Source organism: Prenolepis imparis, unplaced genomic scaffold, assembly GCF_030444845.1.
Source record: "Prenolepis imparis isolate NDT839.2.m4 unplaced genomic scaffold, iyPreImpa1.0 SCAF_10, whole genome shotgun sequence".
Classification (NCBI taxonomy): Eukaryota; Metazoa; Arthropoda; class Insecta; order Hymenoptera; family Formicidae; genus Prenolepis; species Prenolepis imparis.
Genome location: NW_028141168.1, coordinates 11,777,518 through 11,783,517, shown reverse-complemented (window position 1 = coordinate 11,783,517; position 6,000 = coordinate 11,777,518). Strand labels below are relative to the sequence as shown.

Sequence of the window (6,000 nt, the reverse complement as noted above, 5' to 3'; positions counted from 1 at the left end):
TGTGATTGTTTTTAATATTTCGATTTAAACTCATATTCTACTTTAAATATTTAATTAATTAATAACGAGACTCTTTAGAGCGTATACGTTTAATTTTATTTAAATATCTTTTACCAATACATATACAATATATAATATATATATCATTGCGTTCTCGAGTAGAGCTCTCTCTATTCAGAGTTCACGATCGCGTATTTTTACATCGTTTAATCTTCGGCATTCGTGTCTAATTCTCGCAGAATTCTGTTGAATGAAATTCTTTGTCTCTCGTTTGCGCTCCACTTCGCCGCCGTTTCCCTTACGCCTGCCATTGCGTCTTCTCTCTCGCTGGAGATGACTGAAAATAAACGTCCTCCGCTTATATCGGGAACATATATTATTCGGTTCTTTTACGGGACGCGCGGTCGTCGCCGCATGACTAATTGCAACAACAACAATGGATATATTTTACAACGGACGGGGTGGTCGGCACGAGCGGCTTGAAATACATTTATTGCCCCGCGAGACACAATCGAATCCTGTCGGATGAAGAGGAGAGGACCTCGCTGTTCTTCCTTATCTTTCACCGTAAATTAATCTCCCGCGTTTCACCCTCCGCCGGAGGGACGAGCTCTCGACCCGCCGCCACTTTCTCCCTCTCTCTCTCCGCTCTTTTCTGCTTACTAATATTCCTAAAACATTTCCCTACCGCTCAGCTTTCCGCGTCGATACTATTAAGACACATTTTGTTTTCGCACGTAAAAAATATATTCGCAAAAAAAATAAATAAATAAAGAAATAAATCTTACGGAATATATTTTGTGTCAATTTTATTCCTGCGAGTGTGTTGGATATAGCAACAGCTTCTTAGAAAATTCTACTTGCGACGATACTATACTTCCGCATTATTTCGCGTTACAGTATAGTCGGGAGTATTTCGTGTTTGCCGGCTCGTACAGATTTATACAAGTATATATCCTATTAACGATCGCTTCGTTCGCGTGTGTCAGGTAACGGCTCTATACGTAGCGTCTGCGTATGGTAGCATTGCGAAACACGATCTCGTGAGCCATGAGCGCGCGAACAAATGCAGCGTGTTAGCATAAATCTCGAAATCCATTTGGAAGTGCGAGCCTATTACCGCGCTACGGACAGACGAGGACGGGCGCGAACGTCCTCGTGTGGTCAGCGGCGACAGCGCGAGCTAATTAAACAAATGTTCCAGCAAATCAGCCTGCGAATCATAAGCTCGCCCTTTGAACTTGGAGTTGATCTCCCCCGGTAAACGCCCTCGGATGCAAGCATTACGAAAAATGACGCTGCTTGGCGAGATTCTTTGCGGCGAATAATTACGTGCAATAACATATAACGCATATAATTTATAAAGGATATATTATTTATTGTTTTCTATGTTTTTTTATATTTCCTCGAGTTCTCCAAGGATACATCGTCATTCGCGTTTCAGTCTTATATTATTAACTATTGCGAAACTCTTTGGTTTTCGATCCATTTGACGCGTCTGGCATACGCCGTATTTGCAAATAATAAACTTGTCGACTCGACAAAGACGCATCCGGAGGCATCCAGGGTCGCAATCAAAAGGGGGTTTCCTTGAGGCAGTCGTCTATCTCTAATGTCGAACATAATTTAGGCATTAAAATGCGAGGCGGAGGCGTTCTATTGACGCGGGGGCGTCCAGGAAAGTAACGCCACCCGATGCAATTATATTTTATGCCTCCCGTTATGTTTGCTTCCCTTTCTAGCCTCTCATTTTTCTCCTCATCTCCATTTCTCGCCCTTGATTTTCATTCCTTCGAGCCCAAAACCTCGTTTCTCTCTCTCTCGCTTTTCTTCTCTCTATCCAGCTCTATCTCTGTCTTTCGACGCCGGTGTAAGTATAGATTTATAACTACTTAAAGTTTTGCGATTTATTTCCCGCTTATCGTCTGTCCGGATATGTCTACGGGGGTTTACTTATCACTTAGCAGATGCAAATGTGAGAGAGAAAGAGATGGATGGCGGATGAAGCAGGAGGGGGAGAACAGGGAGCCATCCGAGTTTAAATTAAGCAGAAGCCCGCTTGTCAAGCAATCCCTATCGATCTACAATTACGATTGCGAGCGATTATGAAATACGGATATAGTTTATGTAGGATAATTGATTCATGTAAATTTTGCAGGATGCCCCTAATATCGTAATATATATATTTAGTAGGAATATATTTAGTATAAATACACATGTTTTTTCTTCCTTTAGCTTTTCAAAACTTGTATATCTAGAAATGATTCTAATGTAAATTTCCACACTACTTGCAATCGCATTTGTCAACAGACTTGAATTCTTGGAAAATAGCACGCTCTGTCACGTTAGAACGATAATTATATCTCTGCGAAAATTTCTGCTAAGCGAATAGGCCTGGCAAATTCATCGAAAGAAGGAGCATGTCGCATGCATGAACGCCCAACACATAGCGAGGAGATTTAGTGTCCAATATGTGCGTATGTGAATGTAAACATTAATTATCCCAATGCAAGACAGTTACATATTAGCTTAGAAACTAAGTTGCTATTTTGGCAGCAACGGGTTAACGCGCACGAGCTAACTTTGTGTCCAGATCAAATTAACCGTAGAAGAAGAGAAACTATTTTAGGTTACGCTATGTATTTTCTACTAATTCGCCGAACAGCTGATCGTGAAGTTACTATGTTTACTTTGTGTTATTTGATGTAACAAGGTGATGATATAAAGCTGGCGATACTAACCATACAAGCGTACAAACTTTTGCCTATGTATAACATATACATGCTGCAATTACTTTTTAAAATAAAATAAAAATTAACATAAACATTTTCAAAATGTAAGATATGATAAGTCTCGCACGCTCAGTTATTATCGTAGGCCACTGTGTTGTTGCATCGCTAACAATATCTTTTATTGTACCGCATTTTTAACACAAAGTAGTTCGCGAGTCATTGACTCTTAAGAAATTTCCACAAACAAAATATTGTTCGCAAGTATCGATTTAGGGTTCCAATGACTTCGATGTCGATTAAATTTATATTTTTTAATTAGAACGTCTCATTAGGCGATGGTACTTTAAATAGAAGGAGGTCAGACGTAGCTACTTCTAGACTAACTACGGATGTCACTGAACCGACCGAGAATTAATCTTCTCTTTACTGACAGAGATTCTGATAAAATGACGCTATATTTAAACCAAAGTTATTGTACGTCCGCAAAATTGATTTTAGATATCTGTCTATTTCAATAGAAAATGTACCACAATTTGTCATTGTACACGAATCATGCTTTTACAGAATTAATTGGCCAAAGATTACTATGTATATGTGCGTCTCACATGGCGTGATGATAAATAGATTGTAGTGAGTCACAGATTGTATAAATTGCCATTATTAAATAGGCATTATAAGAAATTTTTGAGATATTTAAAAAATTTCTTGTAACGTTTTTAAAGATGTAAGACGAAATGTGCATTGTCATCGCAAATATCCCTTAACTACGTTCGCTGCATGACTTCAAAGAGATCATAATGTGTCAAGAACTACTTTAGGGAGAGTCTGTATACATAATTTAAAAAAATATATATACATATATATAGAACATATTTGTGTTACATTATTTGCGTTTAATGTTGTCAGCTCGGCTGTAATATGTCTTGTTATAACTTTTGATATTAAATGATCAGACGGAAACGAGATCTACGGTATTTCAAATAGAAGTAGACGATATGAGACGACGAGAATTAGGAATGGAGAGCTGGGATCTACTTTTGGTTCGGGATGCGGAATCAGTACATCTTTCGACTCGCGTATCGCACTCGACGAGGACGGGACGAGGCGGGGTCCCGGCGGAGGTAGGAAAAGGCGGACGAGTAATAGCTACGGAATATTGCAATAATATGCAAAGTATATGAGGGATATATTAATTTCGTGAAAACGGTAGAAACGTAGATAGCTGCCGCCTCGGCACAGCACAGCACGGTTTCTGCGGGCTCCCATGCCCAAAAGAGGCGCTACACCGCCGGAGCCCGGGGGTGTCGGAGGGTAGGTGGTGGGCGAGACGAGGAACCGAGGATTTCACAGACAAATAAATACACGATATTTCACTGGATGGGAAATGAAAGTTTGCTTCGTACCTTGCTTACAAGCTAAACCGCGAAACTGAATTTTAATTCTGAAGGAGCCAGCCAGTCCCGGAGTGCGATTATTCACCACGTTTCGCTATATCCCAGTGACATGTTACTCGCATTTTACCGGGGGATACTTTTTTCTTTATTGATACGTTGTGTGTGATCTTTCTTGAGTTAATTGGATTGTTATATATTTTGCGTTATATTATGACATATTGCAAGTGAAATTAAATTAGAAGATAATTGTTTATTTTTTGTAAATGAAAACATGATGTAGAACGAAAATCGAAAATTATGTAAAACTAAAAGTAGAAGATCGATATTATTTAATTAATCTTTCTCTTGCGTAAATTGATTTGTAATATATTTATGTACTTTTATAAAAACTACCTATAACTAAATATAAATGATTTAGCAGCTGTAATAAAGTAATAAAATGAATAATATATGAATATTAAACAAAGCATATAAAACTCGAATGGATTTTATATAAGAAAGGTAGATATTTATAGATGTTGGCGATAGAAATCGATTACCATGTCTTTCTCAAATGGACTGTTTTATAAATAAATAAATAGATCGTATCGCGCGCGGAAGAAAAGTGCGCGGGCGATTGCATGGATGCTTGATTACAGATTATATTACGAAAACTGAATTTTAAGTTTAAAGAGTATATACCCCGCGGCCACGATTACCTGTTCTACCTTTCCTGCTATCATGGTACGTGTTTTTAACTCGTTGGCATGTTTTTTTTACTCATGCGCATGTCGATGAACAACAAGAATACCTTTCTAAAATACAGTTTATATATGATGAAGGTAGACATTGTATATAAAAAATGTAGGTGCAACATATATCCATCGAATTATATAATTATTTAATATTATACAAAAGTTTAAAATAAAAAAAAATACATTTCCATATTTCTAAGAATTCAAAAATTACCGCGAGTTCTTCTAGTTTCATAAATGAACATTTATGTATAAAATCACAATACTATTTGCAATAAAAAAATTATACTGAAAAATTAGCATTACATTGATTTCACTCTGAACAAATCGAAATATCGACAAAAGTGAAGGTAAGACAGGCGGCTCGACAGGACTCGGTAAGAATCCAAAGGACTCGGAAATCTCGAAGTCCGCAGCTGCGGGGTTAGGAGTTGGTCATAAGTTCAAGCCAAGAATTCGCACGGGAATGAGGAATTGAAGTAAGTTGTGGCTTTGCCGGCTCTGCTCCGCCGTCACCGGCGTCGCCGTCGTTCTCCGACGCAGCGGTTGGCTGTGCCGGATAAAAAGTTGAGAAAAGCAAGAGTTGAGATCAATACCTCCGACCGACCTTCCCATCGCGACTGCCTGTTCGCCGTAGGAGAAGGTGGTAGTCCCCAGACAAGGACCTCTCGGGGACTCACTTCGAGAGCACGGTGAGTTTCTCTCAGTTTACGTTTCCTTTCGCCAGATACCGAACTAAGAAACTCGCGCCCATACGAAACCCCCGGCATTCTTATTCCCAATCTTCGCGAGCGGGAAGTTTTTTCGAAGTTCGCCAGGACGAAGTTATTTTGTGGTTGTACGACCCGGTTGCGGAGATTTTGCATCGTGCTTGGAAATACTTCGGTTACAAGATTGTTAGTTATGAAAGCTTATTAGTAGGAGCACCAAGTGGGGCAGCGTGCTTCAGGAAGTGACGCAGTAGTGAGTTTGAGTTAATAAAATCGTATACTCGACGGTAATGACTCGGAATACTAACTTCCTATTCGGCGGATTTTATACATCGTTATTGTAGCTTATTAAACTTTGGCAATCCACCTAATATCGCTTTGCTGAAATTTTGGTAAAACAAATTCGTATTCTCTATCTTACATCGCTTCG

The 6,000-nt window shown here is 39.0% G+C and overlaps 1 long non-coding RNA gene across 1 annotated transcript in view; it reads right to left on the bottom strand.

Moving 5' to 3' along the window:
• Positions 1 to 271: 271 nt before the first annotated feature.
• LOC145942283 (uncharacterized) overlaps positions 272 to 6,000 on the bottom strand; it is a 92,913-nt gene continuing 87,184 nt past the window's right edge. The window contains exon 4 of the long non-coding RNA XR_014426344.1: positions 272 to 337. This is a non-coding gene — a long non-coding RNA (uncharacterized LOC145942283). The remainder of the gene's footprint in view (positions 338 to 6,000) is intronic.